Source organism: Portunus trituberculatus, chromosome 42, assembly GCF_017591435.1.
Source record: "Portunus trituberculatus isolate SZX2019 chromosome 42, ASM1759143v1, whole genome shotgun sequence".
NCBI lineage: Eukaryota > Metazoa > Arthropoda > Malacostraca > Decapoda > Portunidae > Portunus > Portunus trituberculatus.
In genome coordinates this window covers 30863197-30875924 of record NC_059296.1, presented here as the reverse complement: position 1 = coordinate 30875924, position 12728 = coordinate 30863197, and the positions used below count along the sequence as shown (strand labels likewise).

Below are 12728 nucleotides of genomic sequence, written 5' to 3'. Positions count from 1 at the left end.
ATAGAAAGAGAAAAGGACCAATTCTGCATATTACCAGAATATCTTTAATAATTTGGCGGGAAGCGTGCGTGCCTTACATCTGTCACAAGAGAAAAGAGCCTCACACTTACCGCATCTACACACACTACGGGGGGAAAAAACTGGAAGAAAAAAAACTGATACAACTCTATTTGCAAATGTTGGGTACGCACACACACACACAAAAAAAAAAAAAAATTACTCTACGAGGTATGAAATATATAATACGATATCAATGGAATAGTCGTGAGTCGAGAGAGAGAGAGGAGAGAGAGAGAGAGAGAGAGAGAGAGAGAGAGAGAGAGAGAGAGAGAGAGAGAGAGAGAGAGAGAGAGAGAGAGAGAGAGAGAGAGAGAGAGGACACTAAAGGAGTCACGGAGAGAACTAAAAAAAAAAAGAGAAAAAGGAGAAAGACAAACGGAGGAGCAGATGGAGCAGCACGCAAGAAACACGAGGAACACACACACACACACACACACACACACACACACACACACACACACACACACACACACACACACACACACACACACACACACACACACACACACACACACACACACACACACACACAGGATCAATGCTCAAGGGTGTCCTAGAGGCTAAAGGTCGGCGGTCATTCCTCGGAACATTCCTCGACTCCACACACACACACACACACACACACACACACACACACACACACACACACACACACACACACACACACACACACACACACACACACACACACACACACACACACACACACACACACACACACACACACACACACACACACACACACACACACACACACACACACACACACACACACACACACACACACACACACCCGGTAGCTCAGTGGTTAGAGCGCTGGCTTCACAAGCCAGAGGACCGGGGTTCGATTCCCCGGCCGGGTGAAGATATTTGGGTGTGTCTCCTTTCACGTGTAGCCCCTGTTCACCTAGCAGTGAGTAGGTACGGGATGTAAATGAAGGAGTTGTGACCTTGTTGTCCCGGTGTGTGGTGTGTGCCTGGTCTCAGGCCTATCCGAAGATCGGAAATAATGAGCTCTGAGCTCGCTCCGTAGGGTAACGTCTGGCTGTCTCGTCAGAGACTGCAGCAGATCAAACAGTGAAACACACACACAGGGGGTGACAGAGTGGTTTACCTCCTTTCCGGGTCCAATTCCGCTGAAATGTGTCACGTGCTCGCGCTTGTAACCCATCTTACACTTTACGTCGAGAGAGAGAGAGAGAGAGAGAGAGAGAGAGAGAGAGAGAGAGAGAGAGAGAGAGAGAGAGAGAGATTAGCTGGTGTGATAGTACTAAAGAATTAATTCCTCGTTCTATTTCATTCATCCTGATCAACTCGCAGCCACAGCACAACACAACAATTTACACCAACATTAATACTGCACAACCAGAGAGAGAGAGAGAGAGAGAGAGAGAGAGAGAGAGAGAGAGAAACATAAAGACAGAAAACCTACCTCATATTGTTCCTAAATAAACCAGTATACACACACGTACGTATATTCGACACTCTCCAAATGCTGATGAAATATTACGCTTCACATTTTTCCACCTCCGTTCGGCGGCAGCGCAGGGTCTGTCAAACCTTTTGGCGATGAAAGGGAAGAAGGTGTAACGCGCCATTGCCTTCCGCGCAGGAGCTTGCATATTTCAGCATGGTGCAGATTGAAGGGGAGTGTAGCGTCGCCTCTGGGCCTCGCTGCCTGCCTTCTGCTGCCCTGTGCGCTGCCAAAATGTACGTATGATGAGCGCACGAGAGAGTGAACTGCAACGTCTCCAGCTTAAAAAAATTTATTGAGCGAATGTTTTTTTTTGGGGTTGTCACTTGTGAGTTTTATGTAGTTGTATACCAAGAGAGAGAGAGAGAGAGAGAGAGAGAGAGAGAGAGAGAGAGAGAGAGAGAGAGAGAGAGAGAGAGAGAGAGAGAGAGAGAGAGAGAGAGAGAGAGAGAGAGAGAGCAACAAGAAGCAGCCCTGCAGCGACCATTCCCGGGCTACAGAAGGACCATTAAGGGGCGAAGGGAAAAAGAGTTCACAGTGAGGGAAGCTTCGCCTGGGAAACTTAAGCCTCATTAAAGGAAAAATTGGATACAGAAAACCCTCCCACTCCGGCTCAGCCCCTTCCTGCCTTCCCTCTCTCCCTCCCAGTCTCCTTCCCTCTCTCTTGAGCCACCAAGAGCTGAACTGAGGAGAGTGATCCTTTCCATCTAGGAGAGAGAAAATGTGTACCAATTTAAGTAATGAAACGATAAGAAACACACACACACACACACACACACACACACACACACACACACACACACACACACACACACACACACACACACACACACACACACACAAGGCAAGGTATCAAGTGTTGCTTTGTAATATTTTCCCTGATGTCCTTACCTGGCCGTGTCCTTGTCCGTGAATCCAGGCCGTGATGACCCTCGCCCGCCCATCCGAAGTGAGGTCACACGGAGAGCGCCGCACTACAACGTCATCATCAAATGCGGTGGTGGTGGTTGTTGCTGTGGTGGTGACGGTGGTGGTGGTTGTTGCTGTGGTGGTGACGGTGGTGGTGATAGTAGTGGTTGTGGCAATGGTGGTGGTGGTGGTGTTGTTAGGAGAGAGCCTACATCTTCCCCTGGGTCACTGGAACACCACGACCACTCTCTCTCTCTCTCTCTCTCTCTCTCTCTCTCTCTCTCTCTCTCTCTCTCTCTCTCTCTCTCTCTGTAAGGTTCGTCTCCCCTGTGTAACAAATTGTTTACATTCATACAATCTCCATCAGAGGGCGGTTTACTTGATCAGTTTATTGGATTTCAGATATTTTCCTTTATATCGTCCTCGTCAAGGCCATAAATTCCTGTCATAGCTTTGTGTTTTTAGTGCACCGTTGTGTCTTCATTCAAGTGGCGGCCGTGAGCCAGTGAGTGAGTGCCTTCCATTCCCAGCGACGATTCTCTCATAACGTTTTCATCGGACGCTGCTGAACTTTTTGGCGGAGTGTGTGTGTGCTGCTGATTGGTTAGTGATGCTGTGGTAGTGGTGCGTGATAGACTGTGACTGGCGGGACGGTGAAGGAGGCAGAGAAGTGAGGTAAGTCTTTGGGCTGAGCTACTGTTGGGTTGAGGGTAGTGCGGTGATGTGTGCATATTTTGGAGCGAGTAAGTGAGAGGGGGGAATATTTAGGAAGACTTACACCTTGACCTAAGTGCTCATATCCGTTTTCTGTGGTCGTTTTCTCCGCCTCTCTGCCCGTGGTTTGTTACACGCTACTGACCTTGGCCCAGATCTTGAAGACAAGTGGTGAAGCCATGCGTGCCTGGGTGATTCTTTTGTTGTAACGTACGACTCCACTACGGTTTGTGGTGGGTCTTAGTGCAAAAACGAGATATCTAGCAATATGAAGGTTGAGTAGAATTAGAGCTGGTGTGTTCCGCACCAAGACTCCCCAAGCCAGCCCGGCACGTCAGAATAACTTCCACAGCCGACGGAGATAAGTGGATCAGGTTAGAAGTTTTTGCCCCGCACTCCCTTAGAGGCTGAAAAAGAAATACGAATATGGTTTTAGGCACTCTACTTTCCAGCAGGAGTTATGGTTAAGGAAAGGAGCATTGTCGTGGGTAATGCCATCCAAGATACCAAGGAGCCATCGCGGTGTCAACCAATTTCCATTCAACTGCGTCATTCCTAATTTCTCTTTTCTCCCTCTTGTCTACTCAAAAAAAGTAGACTTAAAGTAATATCTGGTAACTATTTTTTATTTGCATTTTTTATCTCGTTTTCATTAATCATTTTTAATGTGCATTGCATCAGTCCACTAAAATATTCCTTTCCACGGGGCCGACAAAGCTAAGAGTGTGAATGAAGTATGTGTGTGTGTCTAAGATTGTGGTACTTTGTTTAGGTCACTCTGTTTGGGATTGCTGGCTCGATATATAAACAGATAGATTATTGATGACGATGAAATCTCTTTGTACCTTATGCAAAGATTACCCGTGGTCATGGCTGTTTGCGGCATAGAGATAGACTGATTCCAGACCGATCATAGCCTGTCGAACATACACATTTCAGACACTCTCTCTCTCTTTGCCGTAAGGTTGCAACTCCCGCTCATGTACCGCTATTTTCACGTTAGCTATTCTTGGTAATTCCCTGCCTCCCCTCTTATCGTGGGCTCGTTGCATAAGACTTTCTATATTATTGTACTCCTAATCTGTATACCTTTATAATGCAAAAGTAAACAGTGTTCATTCATCTCTTTTTCTGCTAAGCTGTAGAACTCCCTACCTGCTTCTGTATTTCCATCTTCCTATGACTTGAACTCTTTTAACAGAGAGGTTTGAAAAAAGTTTTCTTTTGGAGTTGGTACCTCAGTAGGCGGTGCTTTTTTTCACTCTGTTATCCATCCTTGGCTGATGCCATTCATACATAAGGGAAGGCACTGAGAAGCCTAAGCAAACGCTATTTTCTCGAGGAACACAATGGAAGAGGCTGTTGGCAAATGTGCTTGGAACTATTACAGTTGTGTTGGTAGCAATGATAAAAGTGATTACCTTCTCGCTCCCTGGTAAGGAAAGATCAGCGTCCTGCAAGGTTGAACTTGTTAACTGAAAAAAACTGTTGACGATGCAGACTACTGGAGGAAGCGTGACTTAAACTACCCTGCTTCCTCGTGCTAGTACAGCAGGGAAATATTTTTCGTTGCTGTATCAATCAATGTCAGTATCAGGTATAATTGAAGAAATTGTAGATGAATTGTCTTTAAATAAGTAAATGAATAATGAATCTTCGATGTTAAATTCATTGATAGAGAAGGTCATTCAAGAGACGGCTGTAATACTATAATGGTTGCTGACACAGGAATACACGTTTCATTACTTTTCAACAAGTGTAATAGCAAGAGGAAACAAAAATTTTCCTTCGGCATACTAGATTTAGCTTTGAAAATTGGTCTGTGACTGCAAAAAGTACGGCACTGAATAGGTCTGTGGTGTTACCTTCCATGCATTCCTTCATTCTTCGAAGTTGAGCAAATAACAAATATGCACTGGATTTACAACACAACACATACTCTTATTCTAGACCTTGGAAGTGATATTTGAAAGAAGGATATCTCATATTGATCATAAGAGAAATAGAAAGAAATACGTATTTTCAGTATATATGAGGATCAGTAAATTTGAAGAGGTCTTAAAACTCAGCCTTGAACGTAGAGAATGGTGTGAGGTAGGCGTCAGGTAGCAAGGACCGTCAGAATGGAACCTCACCATAGAAGGTCGGCAGATTACAGACGGTGGATATGAATGGAGTGAAGTTGGTGACGTGGCGGGACACAGTTGGGTTGCCTTAAGTTGTGGTGTGCTGGGTGCGGTAAGATAAGTCGCCGTGGTGGTAACGTAACGTGTGTGTGTCTCGTGATGATAAGCAAGATGGTAAGTTATGGAAGGGACCCATGCGTTATGCTGAATACCACTGCAACCCGAGCCCCCGCCCCCCGCCACCCTCTCCCCCAAACACACATACTTTAGGTTATTCTTTCGTTATGGTAGTGGTTACCGTCACGTGTGTTCTTGCTGTTATTGCTACTGCTGTTGCTGTTGTTGTTATTAATACTGTTACTGTCATTTTTACTGTTGTTTTATAAGGGCTGCTGCTTCTGTTGTTACTAATCCTGCTGCTCTTGTTTCTGTTAATGCTTTTTCTGCTGCTGTTGTATTTTTTTTTTTTTTTGTCTTAGGTGGTGAATGTGAAGCTGATGGCGATATTGCTGTACTAAGAGATACCAAGGCAGTGTAGAATTGCCTTAGAAAATTCATCGCCACAATCAGTCATCATTACAAGGCACTTCAGTGGAGGTGAGTGTCGCGTAGGCATCTTTATGGACTTAGAAAAAAAAAACTTCCTCCCTTACTTTATGATCTGCTGTTCAGATGTTCCCCAGCACACGATGTTTTTTGGGTACGAAACACTGTCCTTACATCACACGGAGGTAGGTGACTTTGACAGCGGACGCCACACCCTATAAAGGTAAGATGAAAGTCTGCCCTAACAAAGGTACGGACGGCTCAGCTCTTGTTAATTGAGGACACCGTCTGTCGTTAGCGCACGTTCCCCAAAAGGAAGCGTAATTGTGTCGTGCAGGAAAAGTACCACAAGCCATAAGCATTATCTCCCGGCTTTTGCTTGCGGCAGCGCTAATTAAGTCTGGGGAACACAGGGTGGGCAGGTTTTATGAGTGCTTCGTAAAGATGAGACTCCGTTGTGAGCGAGACTTTTTATCATAGCTGTGGACGGAGCAGGGGACGTCGTGAACACTGATGAGCAGCGACACTGCACCATATTCTATAGAAGGTTTCGGTGCTTTTACCTCGAATACATTTCAGGCTCCACTGAAAATTAGTGACTTTTATAGGCGGTTACTGATTTCGGTAAAGGACGAGCAAGTTTTCTACACCGTTAACAGAAAAACAGAGATGAAAATGCGGTTGATTATCTCTGTGACCTTCCAAAATTAGGCCTTATGGGATCCCGAGGCATTTCAAGGAAGTCTCGAACGCGCTTGCCTCAGCACTGGACGGTGTAGTCATTGTATTCCCCAGCACATACATAGACTCTACCTGAATGCTCGAAGAGTAAGCCAGTTGTTTCTCAACCTGGGGTACGCGTCCTCTGAAGGATACACGGGGGAAATCTTTGGGGTACGCAACAGCTCTCGCAATACTCAGTTTTCGAGTAATTGTGTAAAGACTTCTTGTACAAAACCTCTTGGACTAATTTACTGGTGGTTATATATATCAGGTTAGTCTTCCTCATTCTCTATTCATAAATTACCATGGATTAAAGTAAAAGGAAAAGTTTACGAGGCATTTATTTTTTTATTCATATCTAGGAAAAAAATATCAAGAATTATACAAGAAGAAAACATTTGAGAGCCATTAGTATGTTATGTTGAGATGGACTTCGAAACAGTGAAAATTTGAATCGGAAACCTCGCGTTTGTTGTAGTTGTGGTTGTATTTCTTACAAACTTTTAAAATGAAAGATAAAAATAGTTTGAAATGTTGGTTGATGAATAAATTGAGTGTTGCAGCGTGACACCAGAGAGAGAGTCCCGCTGGGTTGTGGGGGATGACTGAGGCGCGTGGGTAATTTTCATGGTCTCCAGGGAGCACGTAATGACCATAATGAAGGCATATTTACGATGAAATGCAGGCTGTGGGGTGGATAGTGAAGGGAGCGACGTGGTGGGTCGTAGTGAGCTGGGCCTGTGGCGCGTGGTGATATGGTGTTGTAAGGGAGACGGAAATTGAAAATTGATTGAGTTATGGCGTGACAGCGAGGTCATATGGCGCAGGCAAGGTAACGAGAGTCGCAATCCACTCTCTCTTTCTCTCTCTCTCTCTCTCTCTCTCTCTCTCTCTCTCTCTCTCTCTCTCTCTCTCTCTCTCTCTCTCTCTCTCTCTCTCTCTCTCTCTCTCTCTCTCTCTCTCTCTCTCTCTCTCTCTCTCTCTCTCTCTCTCTCTCTCTCTCTCTCTCTCTCTCTCTCTCTCTCTCTCTCTCTCTGTCTCTCTCTACTCTCTCTCTCTCTCACTACCGAAACAATTTATACATGGCTATACAGTTGTATTTCCTCTTATGATACACACACACAAAGACACATACACACACACACACACACACACACACACACACACACACACACACACACACACACACACACACACACACACACACACACACACACACACACACACACACACACACACACACACACACACACACACACACACACACACAATAAACGAGGTCTTTGAGGTGTCAGTCCCCGAAAAAGAGGACAAAAGGATCACCCAGAAAACTGGGGATGTGTCTGAAAAACCTCCTTCTTGAAAGAATATAAGAGAAGACACAGAAACAGGCAAAGTTCCAGAGATTACCTGGTGGAAGAACGCCAGCCACTAAGATATAACAATTGCCCAGACCGCCGTGATTTACTGCCTGTTGGGACATCCGGAGCCTCTGCGTCTAGGTGGAGATGGAGGCCAGTGACACCCAGCCAGCGGGAGGTAAACACGAGACGACTAATTTATAAGTTTGTCCCTTGCGACCTCGGCAGCGCTATTTTCTCCTTGGTTTTAATGTCATAGGTGGGAGAGGGTAGAGGTGTGGTTCGAGATGAGGGGAGAAGGGAAGGGTCCAAAATGAAAAGAATTAGGTCGCGAGGAGTTGAGAATGAAGATGAGAGTAAAAAGGGGGAATGTGGAAAGTAAGAGAGGGAAGAAAGGAGTGAAGTATAAACAGGAAAGGAGTAAGAATAAGGAGCAGGGTACGAAAGGAAGTAGAGAAAGACAGGTAGTGGAAAGAAGGAGGAAAATGGAAAAGAAATTGAGAAGGGAAGAAAATGGAGTGACGGAAATTAATAAGAGATGGAGAAGTGTAAGGAAAGAAAGGAAATAGGAAAAGGAAATGAAAGTAAAAAAAGAAAATAAAGGGAATAAAAGGAAACGATGGAAGGAAACGCTTAATTAAGAGAGAGAGAGAGAGAGAGAGAGAGAGAGAGAGAGAGAGAGAGAGAGAGAGAGAGAGAGAGAGAGAGAGAGAGAGAGAGAGAGAGAGAGAGAGAGAGAGAGAGAGAGAGAGAGAGAGAGAGAGAGAGAGAGAGAGAGAGAGAGAGAGAGAGAGAGGATGATGGAAGGATAACAGTCAGGTATATGAGATGAATTAAGTGATGTCGGAGGAACATATGAGCAAGACTGAATACTGAGACTCATAGCGTGTTTGTGGAAGATAATCGTGTGCTTTCCAGGTTAAATATAATGAAGTCAGCGATCCAGGAGGCTTTTGCTCAGTACCTAGTGAGTTCAGTCTGGTCCCTGCAGTGTCCTGAGGGCGCAACAAGGAAGGATATGCAAAGCAGCTGAAATTCCGGCATTGTATAATATAAGCAAAGTAAATAGTGCATAACCCTTGAACCTTTACGTTTGTGTGTGTGTGTGTGTGTGTGTGTGTGTGTGTGTGTGTGTGTGTGTGTGTGTGTGTGTGTGTGTGTGTGTGTGTGTGTGTGTGTGTGTATGTGTGTACGTAAAAACACACATTCTGAAACACCGGCAAATACCCAAAGGCGATATCACGCTCCTGTTTACACACACACACACACACACACACACACACACACACACACACACACAGTGCAAGGAAGCAGGCAGGCAAACATTCCCGGGTTCAGGTCCCGCTGCGGTCACCTGCCAGGCAATTGAGATTCATGAAGCACGAAAAGCAGATCACAACACGAACCTTTGATTGGCATCTCGTGACAGCCCGCACAGACATTCGTCACGGACCCGCACACCTGCTGAGGGCGAGAGGGCGGCAGGGAAGGGTGGCAGGGCAGTAAGTCATGCAGAGGCAGTTGTGACCTTCTGTGGGCGTGTGTGTAAGAAAGTGTGGGCGGAAAACAATACCATGGTGATTTTTTTTTCGTGTGTGTGTGTGTGTGTGTGTGTGTGTGTGTGCTTGTGTGTGTATGTGTCTGTGTGTGTGTTTCACTGTTTGATCTGCTGCAGTCTCTGACGAGACAGCCAGACGTTACCCTACGGAACGAGCTCAGAGCTCATTATTTCCGATCTTCGGATAGGCCTGAGACGAGGCACACACCACACACCGGGACAACAAGGTCACAACTCCTCGATTTACATCCCGTACCTACTCACTGCTAGGTGAACAGGGGCTACACGTGAAAGGAGACACACCCAAATATCTCCACCCGGCCGGGGAATCGAACCCCGGTCCTCTGGCTTGTGAAGCCAGCGCTCTAACCACAGAGCTACCGGGCCGTGTATGTGTATGTGTGTGTGTGTGTGTGTGTGTGTGTGTGTGTGTGTGTGTGTGTGTGTTACTTTATGTATGAAGATATTTGCTTTTCCTGTGACCGTAAGAACAGTAACTGGTTTTAGAATTTTTTTTTTCATAAGTGCTTTAGATTAATTAACGCTGTCATGACCTTTATTTCTGACGTTCAGAAGCATTAGAGTCATTAAGATGAAGTGCCGTAGGGAGGGAGTTATTCACCGCCTTCATAATAATGAAGACTTGAATTACACGTTCCCGGGTGAGTATCACTCGCGTGTCAGTCACTCTGGTCTCAAGTGCTGACTCACGGAAGCACCTTGATACATCCTCCACTATTGTCAGCACCAATTTCTGGGACATTCACTGTTGTGGAAATCTGTTCAGTGGATAAATTACTCTTGTCTTGTAAACTTTGTGCAACAATAGCTCTTCTTGTATAAACTTTGATTCCCTCGTTGAGTTTGGTCTGCGCTATTGACACACTTCCCTCTTTGCTCTCTCTTTATTTTTCTTTATTGTTATGTGTGCGTTGCCTGCCTGTGCATGGCGAACGGACCCAGTATATGTCGTCAATCAGTGAGCAAGAAATTTATACAACCTTATATTAGTTCAAACTATACCGATATATTCCCTTTCGAGACAGAAAATAAAATGCTGAAGTATGATTACAGTCGAAGCTCAATAACATTCTCTCCCTTTATTCACAGTTTTCCTACTTATACGTATACACCCTTCGTTAGTCCGTCTGATGAACACAACAACAGCTCGTCCATCCTTAACAGCACAGCATGACCACTGCACTCTCTCGTTGCACCACAAGTCGCCTTCAAACCGCACGTCATTTTGCTGGTCTTCTCTGCTTGCAACAAATATTTCTCCATGCCTTCAGTGTATCCTCGCAAAACTTCGTTCGGTTTCCCCTGACATGAAATAATTGCAAATCGGGTCTCCTTTAGGCAATAATTCTTCGATTAATTGATAATTACCAATTCATTGTCTGCAGGCAACCTATTACCGAGATTATGGTCTCACGCACGGAGGATTGCGTCGCCCGCCTACGCTAATCCTCAAGATAGAAAGCCTGCATGGGTCCTTCACGCCTGCTTGCTCTCTTGTTCTCCAAAGATAACACTCGCCAAATGACCTATGTTGTGTGTGTGTGTGTGTGTGTGTGTGTGTGTGTGTGTGTGTGTGTGTGTGTGTGTGTGTGTGTGTGTGTGTGTGTGTGTGTGTGTGTGTACGCTAGTGATTAGTTGATTGATGGTGCCGCTGATAAAAATAAGTATTTACAAGATAAGAAAAAAAAAAGTTGAAATATTGCGCCTTACACACACACACACACACACACACACACACACACACACACACACACACACACACACACACACACACACACACACACACACACACACACACACACACACACACACACACACACACACACACACACACACACACACACACACACACACACACACACACACACACACACTTTCGGAATTATACATGAACCAATTAAAAAAGTTTGTCAATAAAAAAAAAATCATTAATAATAAAAATAACATAGATAACTACATTGATCACAAAAAAGACCTACTAACAAGATCATGAACAGAAGTAAAGCAAACACCCCAAAAATAGAAAAAAAAAAGAAAACCGAAAAAAACATGTAAATATATAATGAAGCACAGCAACCAACAACGACAAGAACATCTGTCACCCTTTGGTACGTGGGAAGCCGAGCCTGCAAACTAGTCTTCATCTCATCTTCGGCCATTAATTGGTAATCACTGGTAATTTGTGAGGTGTTTTCCTTCAGGGAGACAGAAGGAGTGGGGAGGTAAGGGGAGGAGAGTGACGAGGTGACAGGGAACAGCGGGGAGACAGAAGATTAAAGGGAAGAGAAGAGACTAGGTTACTCAGAAGGATGAGAAGAACTAGAACGAGAGAGAACAGAGGTGAAAAGTGTGATTACAGAGAACGATGGAGGGAATGGAGGAAATAGACTGAAGGGAGGGATGGGGTGACGGGAAGCGATGGGAGAGATGGAGGGAGATCAAAAGAAAGGTTGCGATGTGAAGGGTGGAGGGGAGAGATACGAGGTTACAGCGTACATTGGGAAGGCGGGGGAAGGTGCAATGGGGAGACACGGGGGTTTAGGAGACGATAGGGAATGGAAGGAGAAAATATCGAGGAAGTGGATTGGAATATAATGTATTTATAGGAAGGTTGGAGAGTGAAAGGGAGATTAGAAAAGGCGGTGGTCAGAATTATGTTTTATTCCTTATTGCAGGGGAAATGGCATGTGTTAGAGGTGTCACCCTTTGTGGTCACCTTCACGTGTTACTACAGTGGTTGGATGAGGCGCTAAGTGACTAGATTTGATTTTGGCTTCACAACATGGCGTGGCCTATCTTCTGCACTTTTAACAGTGACATTTATTTTTGTTTAACCCTTTCAATACTGTGACGCATTTTTGCCTTGAGTTTTGAATACGATTAGATGAAGTTATTAACATTAGGAAGGGTCTATGGAGGCCAGAAGTTTAATAGCCACAGTCTTCACTATTGTAATCCCAACATAAGTATCTTAAGCTGTATAAAATCACCAAATAGCAATCAGAGTGAATATGAAAGCCTGTCTTGGTAATGAAGGGGTTAATGTCCATTTCTCACATCCACTAACTAGCGCTTTCCTTACATGTCTCATTGTTACTTCATTGCCAGTGTTTGTTGTAAAGCCGATGGTGATAATTGTCCACCATTCCTTTAGACATCATGAACAGGTATAGAGCGTCATCACAAAGGCTGCGTGTATTGTGACTATTCTGAAACGCTTATGTGCCACACCTCTG

At 44.9% G+C, this 12728-nt stretch overlaps 1 non-coding gene across 1 annotated transcript; it reads left to right on the top strand.

The window, feature by feature from the left end:
* Positions 1 to 850: 850 nt before the first annotated feature.
* Trnav-cac lies at positions 851 to 924 on the top strand. The gene has a single exon. It is a non-coding gene; the product is annotated as a tRNA-Val (tRNA).
* Positions 925 to 12728: the final 11804 nt, after the last annotated feature.